Source organism: Hevea brasiliensis, chromosome 3 (genome assembly GCF_030052815.1).
Source record: "Hevea brasiliensis isolate MT/VB/25A 57/8 chromosome 3, ASM3005281v1, whole genome shotgun sequence".
Lineage (NCBI taxonomy): Eukaryota > Viridiplantae > Streptophyta > Magnoliopsida > Malpighiales > Euphorbiaceae > Hevea > Hevea brasiliensis.
The window spans coordinates 4,637,510-4,656,502 of NC_079495.1; the positions used below are offsets into that span (position 1 = coordinate 4,637,510).

Here is an 18,993-nt window from a genome sequence, read left to right on the forward strand (position 1 = left end):
ATTTCTTAAATTTTTTTTTTATATTTAATTATTTGAACATAACATTTTGTCAACGCCTTATAATATGTCTCATTGAAAATTTGCAACCGACAGGTTAATATATCCCAAAATTGATGTGATAAATCCCATAAATATATGATTTAAAAACTTTTTTATAAAGTTGCAATTGTTTTTTTTTTTTTAATATATAAGGGGATTGGGGAGTTGATTGAGATTCGAACTTAACATCTATCAGATGAGTGATATGTCTCCAGTTATTAGATCAAACCAAATTGAGATTTGTCTTTTTATTATTCTAAAGTATATTCAGAATAATATGTGCTTATGCTATGACTATGGTGCATAAGAGACAATTACTCATCGTAAAAAGTATTAAATCACATAAATTAAGCTTGACTATGGTGCACAAGAGACAATTACTCATAAAAAGTATTGAATCACATAATTTATACTAGCAAATTCATACTCTAAAAAAATCTTGTTTTATGGATGATATGAAAGAAAAATGCACCTTAGGGCTCAATAGGGTGCAAGGTTAACAATTTTAAAATTTCATAACCCTAAGTTTCATACAACACATAAACACTTTATACTATTGAAAAAATACTTAGTTTTAGTAATAAAAACTTGTTTATCAATTGCTAACATGCTTAATTAACCATTAGAAGATAAAATCTCAAAATTCTAGCCAGTTAGGGTTTAGGGAAAAGCTAATCCAAATAGGCCCAAAATCAAAATTTCACCTCCAATTCGAGTAATGAAGCCACTAAGTATTGGCTCTCTAACTTCTTCACACAAACTTCTTAATCAAAGCACCTTGATCAATCAAGAAACACTCCTTTGAAGAGAATTAATTATTGTGTATTTCATAGAAAAAAAAAAGTCAATAAAGTAAGTCAAGGTGCGCTGGTAAAATTCTACCAAACCAAAATGTTTAATGCATGCTTTGAAAGCTGGTGAAAAGAACAAAAGCAAACATGACTTTCGTAATTAGTGTGTCGAGCCAAGAATTTAATTTTCCCTCACATATGCTAGTTTGTTTGATTATGATAGCTAGAATTGTGAATAAGTACTTTATTGTAAATAATTGTTTCCAAGTTAGAATCAATAGACACCTTCTCATAAAAAAAGAAAAATCTAAAAAAAATTTAAATTAAAATTTTTCAGAAAAGCCTAAAAATTCATTTTCTCTCTCCTTTCCTCTAATAGCTATTGGCATTTATAGGCAACGAGGCTAGTCGGAAATAAAAGCTAAGGGTATGGAGAATTAGGTGTCGTGCAAAATCGTGCTTGTCCAGTATTGAGAAAGGTCAAAATGACCCTCCAAAACTGTTGTCACTCTTTGTATTTGGTTCAAACCAAATCAAATTGAATTGAATCATTAGAATCAAATTAGTTAAATTAGTATATTTTAAATATCAAATTAAATCAAAATAAATAAAAAATCAAATCAAATCGAATCACTCTATTTTAATTAGGTTCAATTTAAATCAATCAGTTTTTAAGTTTGGATAAATTCTTTAATTTAGACTTGATTTTTAAATTATTAGATTTGATTTTAACTTTAGTTTGAACTTAATAACTATTAATTAATAAAATTAAACAATTTATATATATATAATTACATACAATTCATAAATTTCCTATAAAAATAAATTAATTTAAAAATTAATAAAGTAATTCAATTTAATTTTGTTCAATCGATTTTTTTTTAAATCAAATCGAACCAAAATAATCAAAATTTTTAAAATATAAAACTTAACTTAATCTAATTATTTTAAAAATAAAATAAAATTATTCAATTCGATTTATTCAATTCAAATCGAATTGTGCTCACTTCTTACTCTTTTTCTGCATTTTTCTTCATTGTGGTGACCCAATTTTGCAATTAATTTCTTTTAATTAATATTAAAATAACATTTAACTAAAATAAATGCTAATATTTTTAATTAATATTTTAAAATTTCTATTTTTTAAAACATACTTATTAAAGGTTATTATTAAACAATTGATTCATGTAAATTTTAACGCGTCTGCGTGACTGCATAGCATACTTTCTATTAGGAAGAAGTATACTTAATTTATTTTTTTTTTCTAAATTAAGGTGTGAAGTAAAAAATAATGAAAAATTTTACAAATAAAATAAAAAATAAAAAATAAATTTTATTAATTGAGAAATGCTGTACGTTATTAAATTACATTCAACTTAAGTAAAAATAAACATTACAATAAAAATGAAAAAAATATAATAGAAAAATTACAATTAATTTTTTAAAATAAGAAAAAAAAATTGGATTAGAACTTAATTATATAATAATTAAGCCACCTACGTATCGTTTTAGAATTAAAAGAATCAAATCCCTTATAATTCATTTATCTTAAAAGTTAAAAGAAAAATCTTTTCTTATTTTTCATTAGTCTCAAAAGTGTCTCCACTTATAAATCATCGATTTTATTCATTATTTATTGACTTTTTTTTTTACTTTTATTTATTTAAAATTTATATTAGATTAGTGGTCATTTACTTCGTCTACCAAAATTCATCAGATCTACTAATAATTCTTTGATCATTTATGCTAAATTGAAAATTTTAATTCATGACTTTTCAATGATAAAAGATGGAATGACTATTGCTGATGCACATATTTTGCATAGTCATTTAGGTCTAATTTCACAATCATTTTATTTGGTTATTAGTCATTTTTAACTAATTTCATTAGTTATTTAGTTAGTTTTCCATAATTGTCAACTTTGGATTAATTTGTAATTTTTGCTTTGTTTTGTAGGAAAAATGGTGTTTTTGAAGGACTAAAGAGAATTTTGCCATTGAGGAGTGTCTTCTACAGCAAAAAGATGCCAAAAGCAAGTTTTCAAGCTAAAATATGCATAGACCAAACTGTGCATAACTTGCCGCATAAGCTATGCAGTTCTGCATAAGGAGGAAGAACACTGTTCCAGAACCAGCCGAAATGTGCATAAGGAGACTGCATAGCTTATGCACATTCTCACCTCCCTTATGCAGATTCACGAAATTGTGCATAACCTATGCACCAAGTCATGCGACGCATAAGTGACCCGTAATCAGCTGAAATCGCATAAGGGATCGCATAACTTATGCATCCACTTATGCAGATCCATAAAGAGTTCATTAATGAGTCGTGTAAGATTCCCTTAATGTATTCCTCCTAGAACATACTATTTTAGGGCTCCATGTCAGAAAAATGCTATATATAGTCCCATTTTCTCATTTTAGAAAAAGAAAAAAAAAAGGAGCAAAGAAAGAAAGGAGGAGGCTAAGCAGAATTTGAGGAGTCATTTTCACCTTCCACACCATTTTTAACCAAGATTTGCAGATTTCTTCCTTGCTTTACATTTTTCCATATTTCTAGTGTTTAATTTCTTACTTCTTAGCTTAGATTAAAGCTTTATTTCCATTTAAACTCATCATAGCTTGTAAGCATTATGGATAGTGAGTAGTTTACTTTTGATTCTGGAGTAAGGGTTGTAATATTTGAGATATTTTGTGGATTTTGATTGGGTAATCCATATTTTGTGGTCTTAATGAGTTTTATTCATTTATTGTATGCTTAATGACATGCTTAATGTAGGATCCCATTGAGTAATGTTCTTAATCCATGGTTGAAGCACCGAAAGGAGAAGACCTTGTGATAGATAATCAGGAAATTGGACTTAATTAACTTAGACCTAGAAATAGGCTAAGGATTAAGAGGATTAACAGATTAATTAAAGAACTTAATGGGTCTTAATTAATTCTAAGTCCACGAAAGTAGGATTAGTTTGATTAAGGCACTCTTTGTCTCACTCGAAAGGGAATTCAAAGGATTTAAGGATTAATCTCCTTAAAACTCATAAGTTTCATAAGATTGGACAACCAATTTAAAATCCCAAAATAGCTCGAATATGAAATCCCGAACTCCGGAATCGCCTTTTTACCATTGTTAATTTCTAATCGAATTTAATCATTTGCCATTTTAAATATTGCCATATTTGAACTTGCTTATTTCAATTTGATGCAAATCTTAGTTTAATTAATACATTGTTGAATAGAATATTAAATTTGCACATTTAGATTTCATACTCCATTACCCATTAATTCATTATTTTAATTTCATAAATACTTTAATTTAGTCAACTTTTATATCAAAAATTCAATCATTAACACAACTACTCGTGGGATCGATATTTTTCTATACTACTTGTACGACCCGTGCACTTGCGGTTGGGACGCATCAAGTTTTTGGCGCCGTTGCCGGGGAGTTGTTTGTTTAAGATTGAATTCTTGATTATTTTAGTTGTTTTTAGTTTTATCTTTGTTATCTTTTCATTTTGTGTTTGTTTGTTCTTTTTCAGGTACTTTAATCTTTTATGAGAAGAGCTAGAAGCTCAAGTGACACAACCTTACTGTTTAATCCTGAAATTGAGAAATTTTGTAAGGCCAACAAGAAAGAAACCAGAAGAAGGAAGGAAGCTTTGAGAGAAACCGAAATTGAAGCAGATATGGCTGATGAAAGAATTAGAATTGGTGTTGGTAATGCTGGAAATGGTCAAAATAATGAAAATGCAGCCCATGGTGAAGAAGTTGTTAATGCTAACGTGCCTAGGGGAAGTATGATGGATCATGCTTTTCCTCGTTTTGATGACTTGAGAGAGAGCATAGCAAGACCAAGGATTGATGCAAATAGTTACAAGATGGATTTTGGAGTCCTTCAAATGATTCAGAATTCTCAATTTGGGGGTCATCCTTCTGAAAATCCACACACACACCTGAAGAAGTTTGTTATGATTTGCGACATGCAAAAACAACCTGGAGTGTCTGATGATGCAGCAAGATTGAAGCTATTCCCATTCTCTTTGAAAGATAGAGCATTAGATTGGCTTGATTCTTTACCTCACAACTCCATTACAAATTGGGAGCAACTAACTGATGCATTTCTTGCACAATATTTTCCACCTGGAAAACTCAAGAGTGAGGAATCAAATGACTTTCGGACCAAGAGAAGATGAAACTCTCTATGAATCATGGATGAGATGGAAGGAATTAGAGAGATTATGCCCACATCATGCCATTCCACAATGGATGATAAATCAGAATTTCTACACAAATGTCACTCCTGCAATCAGAGGAATTATTGATGCTCAAACAGGAGGAGAATTTATTATAAAGCATGAAGATGAAGCTTATGTGTTATTAGAGAAAATTGCAAAGAATACTCATCTTTGGAGTAGTCCAAGAGGACCACTCCAACTCGTAAAAGGCAAGTCTTTGGAATGTATGATCTTGATCCATTCAACATGATTAATGCAAAGTTTGATGCACTTACAAATGTCCTTGCTAAGAAGATGGAAGATTTGAGTATGTTGGTTAGTTCAACATCATCACCGGAAGTTCACAACAAGTGGCTTATGCAGAGGAAACTACCACTGTGGAGTAGATTATGGAGAACAAGCGATATGTTGGTAATTATGGAAACAAGCAAATGGGGAATCCTTATTCTCAAACTTACAATCCAAATTGGAGGAATCATCCCAACTTTTCATGGGGCAATCAGCAAAATCAAGTTCAAAATCGAATTTTCAACCACAACATAGAGTCAAGTACCATATCAGCAAAATAGGCAACCATTGCCCAATTTTCAGCAGAAAAATATGAACCCTCCACCAAAACAAAGAAGAACGAAATTCCACCATCAAGCTTTATTGCAAATGATTCTTGCCAACCAAAATAAGCATGATGAGGAGATGAGAGAGGTGAAAGTAAGGCTGGAACAAATGCAAACACACACAGAATCTTTGGAAAACCAGATTGCACAACAAGCATCTTCCTCAAGTGCCAAATCTTTTGGAAAGCTTCCAAGTCAACCAGAAAATCCAAGAGAGCATTGTCAAGCTATTACTTTAAGAAGTGGTAAAGTTATAAATGATGAGAAGAGTGAAAACAGTGAGAAGAGAGAAAATGAAAAAGGAACTGATGAGAGTGAAAAACAAGAAAGTGCAGAAAAATGTAAGGAGAAATTTGAAGAAGAGAAATATATACCTCCTGAGCCCTACAAGCCACAACTTCCCTTTCCACAAAGATTTCACAAAGCCAAGCTTGATAGGCAATTTGGGAAGTTCTTAGAGGTTTTGAAGAAACTTTACATAAATGTGCCTTTTGTTGATGCTCTTTCACAAATGCCCTCTTATGCAAAATTCTTGAAAGAAATTCTCTCAAACAAGAGAAAACTTGAAGATGATGAAACCTGTAGCTTTGATGTAAGAATGTAGTGCTATCCTCCAAAGGAAACTTCCTCCAAAGCTTAAGGATCCAGGAGTTTTTCAATTCCATGCCACATTGGAGAGTCTTGTTCTACAAAAGCTCTATGTGATTTAGGGGCCAGTGTTAGCCTTATGCCCCTTTCTATCTATGAGAAGCTCAACATGGGAGATCTAAAGCCAACCCACATTTCTCTTCAGTTAGCTGACAGAACAATCAAGTATCCTGAAGGGATTTTGGAGAATGTGCCCCTGAAGGTTGGAAAGTTCTATATACCTGTTGACTTTGTCATCTTGGACATGGAGGAAGATTCCAATATTCCAATTATATTGGGGAGACCCTTTCTAGCTACAGCAGGAGCATTGATTGATGTGAAAGGAGAAAAGCTTACTCTTAGGGTTGGTGAAGAGCAATTAATTTTCAATATTAATAACTCTATGAAGAAGCATCATTCTGAAGCTGATACTTGCTTGAGAGTTGATATTATTGATAAGCTGGTTGAAGAACACTTCAGGAAGAAATATCCAGAAGATCCACTTGAAAATTGTTTGGTTCATGGAGGAGGCATAGACTATGACAACCCTCATGAAGCTGCATATACTCAACACTTAGAGGGAAGTCCACCATTCATTTCTGCTCCAGTTTTTCAACTCATACAAAAGGAAAAAGCAGAATTTAAGCAATCATCATTCAAGGAAGAAGATGCACCTAAGGTAGAACTTAAGCAACTTCCTTCTCAGCTCAGGTATGAATTTCTTGGCACTAATAACACTTATCCAGTAATTGTAAATGCAAACTTGAGTACTTTAGAAGTTGATAAGTTGTTAAGAGTGTTGAGACAATTTAGGAAAGTTTTGGGATACACCATAGATGACATTAAGGAATAAGCCCATACTTTTGCATGCATAGAATCAGTTTGGAAGAAAATTGTAAACCATCTATTGAACATCAAAGGAGGTTAAACCCAAATATGAAAGAAGTTGTTAAAAGGAAATTTTGAAGTTGCTTGATGCAGGATCATATATCCCATCTCGCAAGACTTGGGTGAGCCCAGTACATGTTGTCCCAAAAAGGGTGGAATGACGGTGGTCAAAAATGAAAATAATGAATTAATTCCCACTAGAATGCTGACTAGTTGGCGAATGTGCATAGATTACAGAAAATTAAATGTTGCCACTAGAAAAGATCATTTTCCACTTCCCTTCATTGATCAAATGTTGGAAAGACTAGCTAGGCATTCTTACTTTTGCTATTTAGATGGATATTCGTGTTTTTTCAAATCCCTATCCATCCAAATGATCAAGAGAAAACCACTTTTACTTGTCCATATGGAACCTTTGCTTATAGAAGGATGCCATTTGGGTTGTGTAATGCACCACCACTTTTCAGAGGTGCATGATGGCAATCTTCTCATTTCATTGAAGACATAATGGAGGTTTTTATGGACGATTTTTCATTTATGGATCTTCATTTGATATATGCTTGGCTAACCTTTCTAAAATTTTGCAATATGTGCGAATCTCGACCTTGTGTTAAAGCGGGAAAAGTGTCATTTCATGGTTCAGAAGGGATAGTGCTTGGACATTTGGTGTCTAACAGAGGAATAGAGGTTGATAAAGCCAAAGTTGAAGTGATAGAGAAGATGGCTCCTCCTACCAATGTCAAGGGAATTCAAGTTTCCTAGGACATGCCGGGTTCTCTGAGACGCTTTATTAAGGATTTTTCTAAAATAGCTAAACCTTTGTCTAATTTGTTAAGTAATGACACACCAATTGAATTTGACCAAGAGTGTTTGGATGCCTTTGCGAGTTGAAGCAAGCTCTCATCACTGCACCAATCATGCAACCACCGATTGGAGCCTACCTTTTGAAATTATGTGTGATGCTAGCAACTATGCAATTGGGGCTGTTCTTGGTCAAAGAAAGGACAAAAGGCTTATGCTATTTATTATGCTAGTAGAACACTGGATGAGGCTCAAACAAATTATGCAACAACTGAAAAGGAATTTTTGGCAATTGTCTTTGCAATGGAAAAATTCAGACCTTACATTATTGACTCAAAGGTAGTTATATTTTCAGATCATGCAGCCATCGGTGTTGCTCAGTAAAAGGAGGCCAAACCGAGGCTCATTAGGTGGATCGATGCTACAAGAGTTTGATTTGGAGATTAGAGATAAGAAGGGAGCTGAAAATGTAGTTCTTGATAATCTTAGTAGGTTGAAATTGGATGGTGAAGAATTGGAATAAATACCTATTGATGAGTTTTTATTGGATGACAAACTATTCTCTATAGTTGCTAAACTACCTTTGTATGCAGAATTTTTTAATTATCTATCTTGTGTAGTTTTACATCTATGTATGACATGGCAACAAAAGAAAAGTTCTTGCATGAGGTGAAGTTTTATAGTTGGGATTACCCTTTTCTCTTTAGGAGGTGTTGTGATGTTCTAATTAGAAGATGTATTCCTGAAGAGGAAATCCAGAGTATTTTGCATCATTGCCATGCTTCTGATTATGGAGGACATTTTGGCATCTCTAAGACAGCTAGTAAAATTTTGCAAGCTGGTTTCTTTTGGCCAAATCTTTTTAAGGATGTGAGGAAATTTGTGTTGGATTGTGATAAAGGTCAAAGGAGTGGAAATTTGTCAAAAGAGATCAAATGCCCTAAATAATATTCTTGAAGTGGAATTATTTGATGTTGGGGAATAGATTTTATGGGGCCATTCCCTCCTTCATATGGTAATAGATACATCTTAGTTGGGGTTGACTATGTGTCAAAGTGGGTGGAAGCTATTGCAACTCCAACTAATGATGCTAGAGTGGTAGTAAAATTTTTGAAGAAATTTGTCTTGAGCAGATTTGGAGCTCCTAGGGCTATAATTAGTGATGGGGTTCCCATTTTCTAATAAGCAATTTGAGAGCTTAATGAGGAAGTATGGTGTAGTGCACAAGATAGCTACTCCATACCATCCTCAAACTTCAGGACAAGTTGAAATTTCTAATAGAGAGCTCAAGCATATTTTGGAGAAAACAGTGAACAATTCTATGAAAGATTGGTCTATCAAACTAGATGATGCTTTATGGGCATATAGGACTGCCTACAAAACCCCTATAGGAACTACTCCCTTTAGGTTGGTGTATGGTAAGTCTTGTCATTTACACTGGAGCTAGAACATAGAGCATATTGGGCCACTCAAACCTTGAATTTTGATCTTAAGCAAGCTGGTGAGAAAAGGTTGTTACAACTTAATGAGCTTGAGGAATTGAGGATGGATGCTTATGAAAGTGCCCGTATTTATAAAGAAAGAACTAAAGTTTGGCATGATAAGCATCTAAGGAAAAAGGAATTCAAAGAAGGTGATTCAGTTTTGTTGTTCAACTCAAGATTGAAATTGTTCCCTGGAAAACTCAAGTCAAGGTGGACTGGTCCATATAGAGTTTCTAAGGTTTTCCCTTATGGAGCAATAGAAATTTGGAGTGAAAAATCTGGGAATTTTAAGGTCAATGGGCATAGATTGAAACATTACATAACGGAGACCCAATACTAGGAGCAAGCTGTTACAAGCTCTCCAATCCCTCACCTCTTTTCAGTAAAATTCATGAAGAGTCCAGCTAAGGACTATAAATTAGCTCTCTTGGGAGGCATCCCAAGTCCTTTTATTTTGCTTTTGTTGATTTACTTTCATTTTCATTAATTTTGTTTTTATCTTAAATCTCCCCAAATTCAATTTTTGACATTGTTAAATTTTGTCTCTTGTAGATGTAATTCACTGAAGAAAGGCTGGTGAACTGTTGGGAAAGTAATTCTTAACTTGAAAAAAATTTTGTCCTAAAAAAGAACTGATAAGTTTTTCTTTGCATAACTGTCACGGGAGCTGATCACAGTTTATGCAGAGGAATGTACATTCTGCAGCAAAATGGCTTATGTTTTTGATGAGGCTGGATGTATTTAAATGGAGGAAGGTTGGTGAACTGCTGAAAGCTGCAATCTGGTTATTGCAAAGGAAAACTAAGTACATTCTGCAGAGCAGAAAAATAGAATCTGCAGCAGATCACTTGTGTTTTTGGTGAGGTTGGGTGAATAATTTTCTAATATTTGTGCTTCAAATGATATTATGGTGGTAAGTGAGTCATTTTTTGCAGTTTCGAGCTCCTTTGGGGTTGTAGGATTCAAGGTAGAAATGTTGCATTTTTCTTGGCAAATCTTGGAGACTTCATTTCATCATGTGTGGTTAGATGCAACTTCATACAGATTTTTTTTTTATGGAGTTTTATGTACTGAATGTTGATTTGCAGAATTTGAGTCAAAATGGCATAGCTCTCAAAGGTCTTTTACGTAAAATCCATTTTACATGCTTGTGTGATGCACTTTTGATGAACTTTGAATATATTGATGTGTTTTTGATGAAAATTTCTCATGGTATGTGTTTCCTAGAATTATATTTCATCATTCTCGGGTATTTTTCACACTTGCAATTCATGTTCTATTGCATTCTTGATTTTGTTGAATTGCGCATAAGCAACTGCATAGCTTATGCGATCCTGCATAACCAAAATTCTTGCCATTTTTCACCTTTATTGCAAGTGCATAAGGAGAGTGCATAGCTTATGCAACTCTGCATAACCTCATTTTGTCAAATTTCATATCTGTTAAAACTTGCATAAGGTGAGTGCATGACTTATGCACTTCTGCATAACTTCAATTCCTTCATTTTCTCTCTCTGCCGAAGCTTGCATAAGGTGAGTGCATGACTTATGCATACGCATAACCAAAAATCCAAAACTCCAATTCTGCCGAAGGTTGCATAAGCAGAGTGCATAACCTATGCACTTTTGCATGACCAGAAACCCAGAAAAATCATTCTTGCCGAGGGGTGCATAAGGAAGGTGCATAAGTTATGCACTTTCGCATAACCAAGAACTCCAAAAATACAACCTTGCCGAGACTTGCATAAGCAATGTGCATAGCCTATGCACTTCTGCATAACCAAAATTCTGAATTTCAAAACCTGCCGCAGAGTGCATAAGCAGAGTGCATAGCTTATGCACATCTGCATGACCACCAACCCAAATTCAAAAAAAAAAATTGCCGCAGAGTGCATAAGCAGAGTGCATAGCTTATGCACATCTGCATGACCCAATTTTCTGAAAAACCATTCTTGCCGAGAGATGCATAAGGGGAGTGCCTAACTTATGCACTCCGCATGACTTCGCTCCTCACCATTTCAGTCACCAAACATGCATAAGGACGATTGCATAACCTATGCACTTGTGCATAAGCATTTCTGAAATTTATATCCTTTTGAAACATGTACAAAAGAGTGCACAGGTTATGCATAAATCATTTTCCCCTTATGCAGTCTCCTTCAACCCGATTCAAATTCATTTTCAAGAAAGAACATTCCCACCACCTCCACTTCCCGACTCTTGAACCCCACGACCGCCCTTCAACCTTCATTCTTTCCGGCATTCTCGTCTCTCTCCCATCTTCTCCACCAGCTCTCATCACAAAAACCCTAAATCCCCTACATTTTCATTTCCCCTATCTCTTCTCCAATCGGCCATGGATTCCCCTCCACCTTCACGCCCTGCCTCTCCTCGCGAAGTCTCTCCATTGTCTTCGATACACCCCCCTTTCAATCCTCCACCACAAACGACACCACCACCACCTCCACCAACCACATACAAACGCAAAATTAGGTCCAAATCCATGCGACCCATGTCCTCTGCTCCTCCTCTGTCCAAACGCAAAGACCCACCCACCCCATTTTGAGCCACCTCCTAAAAAGCCAAAAGCTCCAGCCTCTACACCTTCTTCCAAGAAAAGACAATTTCAGACCCCATGTGTATCAAAGTTACCCTGGCCTCTCCCTGATACAATTCAAAAAGCCGCTTTCAAAAGACTCAAAGATAGAAGGGTACAACCTACTAGGTATATATCTGCTGATGCTCTACAATCTCTGGGTTTATTTGACAATGTAGTTGCATTACTTGACGGTATGGGTTGGACAGAATTTGTGCATAAGCAAGAGGTAGTTTATCCAATTCTAGTTTTGGAGTTTATTTCTTCATTCTCTGCTACCCTCAACTTGCATGATGTAGACCATAAGCCAATTATGACATTTAGATGCTTGGGGCAAAATAGAGAGCATCATTGGATCAATTTCATAGCATTTTTGGTTTTGCAATTGATGGGTTCTTTAGAGTACCACATCTTTGGAGTAGAGGTAGCCAATAAGGGCATCTGGAATCTGCCCAATTTTGGAGAATCATAACAAACCAACCTCAAACCTTCTCTGTGGTAGGTCCAAAACATCCCAAATCCTTGACCACACTTAGGTTTATTCATAGGTGATGGCTAGCACCATATTGGGCGGAGGGACTAGTTACGTGTCGTGGGCAAATCTGAACTATTTATGTTATGGTGTGCATTTCACAAAGTTAGGGTGTCTCGTGTTACTTCTTTTGCGAACATGTCTGCATATTGCCACCAAATCCATTGGTGACATTGTTTTGGGTGGACTCATTACTGTCATAGCCAAGCATTTTGGCTTTAATCTGCAGAGCACTCAAATCCAGCACTTGAGGACACTTCCTATTTTTGACTGCACACTTAACCAAAAAATGGTTCCATTTATCATATTTTGATACTGGCCACCCTGCAGCAGAAACTGAGCCTATTGCACAACCAGAAACCCAACCTTTCACACGGTCCCACAGCACCCTACTACACCTACCCCACCCCCTCAGCCTACTCAGGACACTCCAGCTACCTCTGCTCAGCCCATTCCTCCTACAGCTGAACCTACCTCATCCACAGCACCTCCTCCATTCAACACTAAAGCCTTATTCACCTACCTTGACAGGCTTAGTGATGATATCTACTTTGTGGATAGGAAGCTTGACAGTGGTCTTGATACACTAAAGGATCGTCATGATCAACTATTTGACCTTGTCATGGAAACCAGGGACAAACAGAAAGAACTGAAGGAGATGGTGAAGCAACTCATGATCTTTCTGGGCATGCCACCCCCACCTCCATCACCTCCTCCTGCACCATCATTTCGACAGCCGGCAGCAGCCACCAGCCCCTTAGCAACATCCTTGGACAAAGGAAAAACAATAGACATAGATTAGTGTTTAGTTTACTTTTGTTCAATCTTGTAGGACCTTTTCTTTGTAAATATGTTCAAACATTTATAGTTTGTTTTGGATTTTGTTGATTTGTTCTAAATTAGTTTCTTTTAAATTCTGTTTCTTTTGAAGTTTTATTGAATAGCTATTACATTAGTCTTCTTTGATTTTTATTGCACTTATTGCCTTTTTGTACATATTTGCCCATACTCTGTCTATATTTCCATACTTTTACTGCTGGTTGTACATTTCCCCTTGCAAATTCCCATGCAGCAGCTTTTTGTATACACTGCACAGCTATGAATTTCCTCATGCATAACCTTTGCATAGCCTGTGCAACTCTTTCTGCTACTTCTGCAGAACTGCACAGGTTGTATTTCCCTTATGCATAGCCTATGCAACATCTATTGCCTCTTATGCGACCGCATGGCTTATGCACCTTACCTATGCACATGTTCAGATGACACTTAACTCTGCATAACACATGCGACTTTTTATGCATCCCTTTAACTTGAATTCTCATACCAGGTAACTCTTTCTTTTTGTTCTTATTTTTACAATTCCTGGTCAATATTATTTGCTTTGAGTTTTGGATATCTACTGTTTGAGACATTGAGGACAATGTCTAATTTTGAGTTTGGGGGTGCACATTTTGATTTTTAGCTTTATTTTTCACATTTTGAGTATAAGAGCATCTCATCCCATTTCATTTACATATATTGTAAATATTTTACATATACATCCATACATACATATTCATTACACATTTATACACACATTATACATCACTTAGAAATTGTACAAATTGCATACAAATAGGCTTACTCCATTTAGTTCATGCATTACTCATTTTAGGAATCATACACCATGCATTAAAATCTTTTGCCAAATCCCTTGAGTATTGAAAATGTGCCTATGAGAGTGATTTGACTCACCTTTTAGTTGGGTTTGTGGATTGAAAGTTTCCTAAAAGGTGCAAGGTTTTGAAGTGTCTATCCCTTGCCTATATCTTCTTAGCCAAAAAGCCACCCAACTAGTCATTTGGAGATGGAAGTGTTTAGAGGGAATTATTGGATATAAGGTAGTCAAATGATGTCTCACCAATCCTAGAACAAATTTTCTAAACCTTTCAAGGCAAAATACCAGCTTGTACTTGAAAAGAGAGATGATTAGGCATTCTTTGATTTAAACCTTCTCATTTTAAACCTTTGGCCCTTTTTCCCAATTAAAAATTTATCCTTGCAAACCCCTTTGAGCCTTTTTGTCCCTAATTTTTCTTGAAACCCTTATTACTACCTAGCCAATGAACCAAACACTCCAACCCTTTTCATGAGAATAATTATTCATAATATTAGGTACATAAAATAAAAAAAAATAAAATAAAATACAATAAAAGGGAGAAGAAATACTTGTCACCTTGTAAAAGTGCTAGTATATGTGCTTTTCACTATTGCCATTCAAAATGAAAGAAATCCACCCAAAGTATTAAAAGAAATGAGTTTGGGGGTGGCATTTTTAGGGACAATCATCAAAAGAAAATACAAAATACAAGTTAAAGTATCAAAATGTCCCTCCATTTTTATGTGTTTTGTAAACTATGCTAGCACTTGACAATCCTCATTGTGTATTCTTCTCTCCCATATAAAAAAAAAAGAGAAAAAGAAAAAAAATATATAATAAAGTGTACCTTATGTTTCAAAATTGAAAATATTCTCATGCTTTGAATCCTTTTTACCTATCTTTCTTCTTAGTCTCATTTTGAACCCCATGGCCCCACTACATCCCTAAAAAGACCTTTGATCTCTTGATAGTACTAGCTACATTAGTGGAGATAGGAGTAGGGAATTTGCCTATGGGATTGAAAAATTATTCATTCATTCATTCAATTCCATCATTACATATGGAGACACTTTGACTATTGATTGTTCTAGAATTCCTTTTGAGCATGAAGACTTTTGATTGGTTGGTTTGGGGATTTGAATGATAATTGACTTGATGGCTAAGCGGTGAAAGCTTGGATAAGCATTAAATTCTTTGCATTTTGAAGGATGGGTACATGGATTGTTGGTATGGCTAAAGGTGTGTTAAGTTACCTTAATGAGTGATTTTCATAACTCTTTGGATAAGGCACCCTTAAAAACTTTGCACCACATTTTAAAGTTTGCTTGAGGACAAGCAAAAGCTTGAGTTTGGGGGTATTTGATGCACATATTTTGCATAGTCATTTAGGTCTAATTTCACAATCATTTTATTTGGTTATTAGTCATTTTTAACTAATTTCATTAGTTATTTAGTTAGTTTTCCATAATTGTCAACTTTGGATTAATTTGTAATTTTTGCTTTGTTTTGTAGGAAAAATGGTGTTTTTGAAGGACTAAAGAGAATTTTGCCATTGAGGAGTGTCTTCTACAGCAAAAAGATGCCAAAAGCAAGTTTTCAAGCTAAAATATGCATAGACCAAACTGTGCATAACTTGCCGAATAAGATATGCGATTACGCATAAGGAGGAAGAACACTGTTCAGAACCAGTAAATGTGCATAAGGAGTGCATAGCTTATGCACATTCTCACCTCCCTTATGCAGATTCACGAAATTGTGCATAACCTATGCACCAAGTCATGCGACTTCGCATAAGTGACCCCAGAACTGAAATCGCATAAGGGTGCATAACTTATGCAGTCCACTTATGCAGTCCCATAAAGAGTTCATTAATGAGCTGGCAGAAGATTCCCTTAATGTATTCCTCCTAGAACATACTATTTTAGGGCTCCATGTCAGAAAAATGCTATATATAGTCCCATTTTCTCATTTTAGAAAAAGAAAAAAAAAAGGAGCAAAGAAAGAAAGGAGGAGGCTAAGCAGAATTTGAGGAGTCATTTTCACCTTCCACACCATTTTTAACCAAGATTTGCAGATTTCTTCCTTGCTTTACATTTTTCCATATTTCTAGTGTTTAATTTCTTACTTCTTAGCTTAGATTAAAGCTTTATTTCCATTTAAACTCATCATAGCTTGTAAGCATTATGGATAGTGAGTAGTTTACTTTTGATTCTGGAGTAAGGGTTGTAATATTTGAGATATTTTGTGGATTTTGATTGGGTAATCCATATTTTGTGGTCTTAATGAGTTTTATTCATTTATTGTATGCTTAATGACATGCTTAATGTAGGATCCCATTGAGTAATGTTCTTAATCCATGGTTGAAGCACCGAAAGGAGAAGACCTTGTGATAGATAATCAGGAAATTGGACTTAATTAACTTAGACCTAGAAATAGGCTAAGGATTAAGAGGATTAACAGTTAATTAAAGAACTTAATGGGTCTTAATTAATTCTAAGTCCACGAAAGTAGGATTAGTTTGATTAAGGCACTCTTTGTCTCACTCGAAAGGGAATTCAAAGGATTTAAGGATTAATCTCCTTAAAACTCATAAGTTTCATAAGATTGGACAACCAATTTAAAATCCCAAAATAGCTCGAATATGAAATCCCGAACTCCGGAATCGCCTTTTTACCATTGTTAATTTCTAATCGAATTTAATCATTTGCCATTTTAAATATTGCCATATTTGAACTTGCTTATTTCAATTTGATGCAAATCTTAGTTTAATTAATACATTGTTGAATAGAATATTAAATTTGCACATTTAGATTTCATACTCCATTACCCATTAATTCATTATTTTAATTTCATAAATACTTTAATTTAGTCAACTTTTATATCAAAAATTCAATCATTAACACAACTCCTCGTGGGATCGATATTTTTCTATACTACTTGTACGACCCGTGCACTTGCGGTTGGGACGCATCAATTGCCCACCTGGCTTTGGTCCCATGGCAAGGGCACAATGAACCTGGGGTCACGTCCGCAGCTATCGAAAAAAAAAAAAAAAAGAATGACTATTGTTTTGAAAATAAAAAAAATTGCTACTGCCATACATGACTCTTCGCCAAGCTCCATTATGGTTGGCGTGCTTGAATATTTCTTTTTAAATTCGCAATAAAAGGAACGAAACAACCCCCTTTCCCTCCCCAATCAATTCCATATTCTTGTAATTGGGTTATTAAAAAAATTTATATTTACTAATAGGTGTTTAATATGAGTAATTTGACCCAATTATAAAACATAATTAGAGAGCCATTCCCACTTTATATTTTTTTATTGTTATCCTTGGCTAGATAAAATTTTCATTTTTTAAGAAAATTTATACGACATTTCATTAATAATATATAGGTGAGAAGATCATGAAATCCAATCAACTCCATCCCACCCATGTAATTATAATTTTATTAATTACACTAATTATAATCCTGTAATTTAGCTAGAAAGCGAAATGCTTTTTGGTTGAATTCTTGAACGAGGGGCAGCCTAGCTAGCTACTGTCTACGTCACATATGGTTCTCTTTCTTTGACTATAAAAATCTTCTGGGGATAAAAGACAAGAGAGGCAGAGGAATTTATTTCATCAATTGGGAACTTTAAGACTGTGAAGTAGGAACCAGAAGATATTGCCAACGCAACTCTGTATCTAGCAAGTGATGAATCCAAGTATGTGAGCGGGATCAACTTGGTGGTCGATGGAGGGTATCATGTCACTAATCCATCGTTTGCAATTGCAATGAAAAACTTGTGTTCTTAAGATAGCGTCTCATTTTTGAGATGGCGGTGCTTAATTTCTTCGGCTGTTTTTTTTCTTTTTTTTTTCCGCTTTATATGATCAAATCATTGAAGAAATACTGAATAAATATTGGAAATTTGGTCAAAAAATTTGCAGTCAAATTACATTAAAAAAATAAAAAAAAAATTAATCAGTTTTCTTTTAATATGTTTAACTTGATAATTTGTCATTAATAAAGACTACAATAATATTAAACATATGATATTTGAGAAATGTAAATGGAGATGTAAATGAGCTCATTGTTTTTTATTGAATCGTCAAGTATTCTTTATACCATTTATAAGAGAAAAATAAACCGCATGGAATATCTTTAACGTAATAAATTAATAATATTTTTTTAAAAAATTATCATATATTTATTTAAAAATTTATTTCTTATGATTAATATATTTATATAGTTAGTAATATTTAAATATTTTTAAGATTTTTAAAATTTTAATTTAAGTATCGCCAAAATTAAATAAAAAAATATGATCAAAATTTTCATACAGTGTAGTTAAAATTTTCAGTCATCATCTATTTAAAATCAGGTCATCATTTACTAATTTTTTTTGGCTTCACCGAATCCAACAAGTCATTAAAGGACCCGCTTGGTAATTTTCCCAATTTACATTATTAAAATTTGTGGGCACAACAAAAAAAAAAAAAAAAACAGAGTTGAGGACTTAGAAAATCTCATATTTCATTTTTTACATGATTAATTTTAATTTAAATTAAAATTAAAATTTTATAATTTTTAAAATATATCCCATTAATATAAAATTAACTATAACAATCATCTCTCGTCTTGACACGCCGGCCAAGGCCATATGTACATTCCGAATTGAAACAAAAGGATTAAACATGGATACGCAATAATTAGCTTGTATAATGTATAAATGGGGGCAGACATCAACCAACATATA

General features: G+C 34.1%; 1 non-coding gene across 1 annotated transcript; it reads right to left on the reverse strand.

The window, feature by feature from the left end:
• Positions 1-4,984: 4,984 nt before the first annotated feature.
• On the reverse strand, positions 4,985-5,088 carry LOC131178860 (small nucleolar RNA R71). Its single transcript, XR_009147868.1, has one exon. It is a non-coding gene; the product is annotated as a small nucleolar RNA R71 (small nucleolar RNA).
• Positions 5,089-18,993: the final 13,905 nt, after the last annotated feature.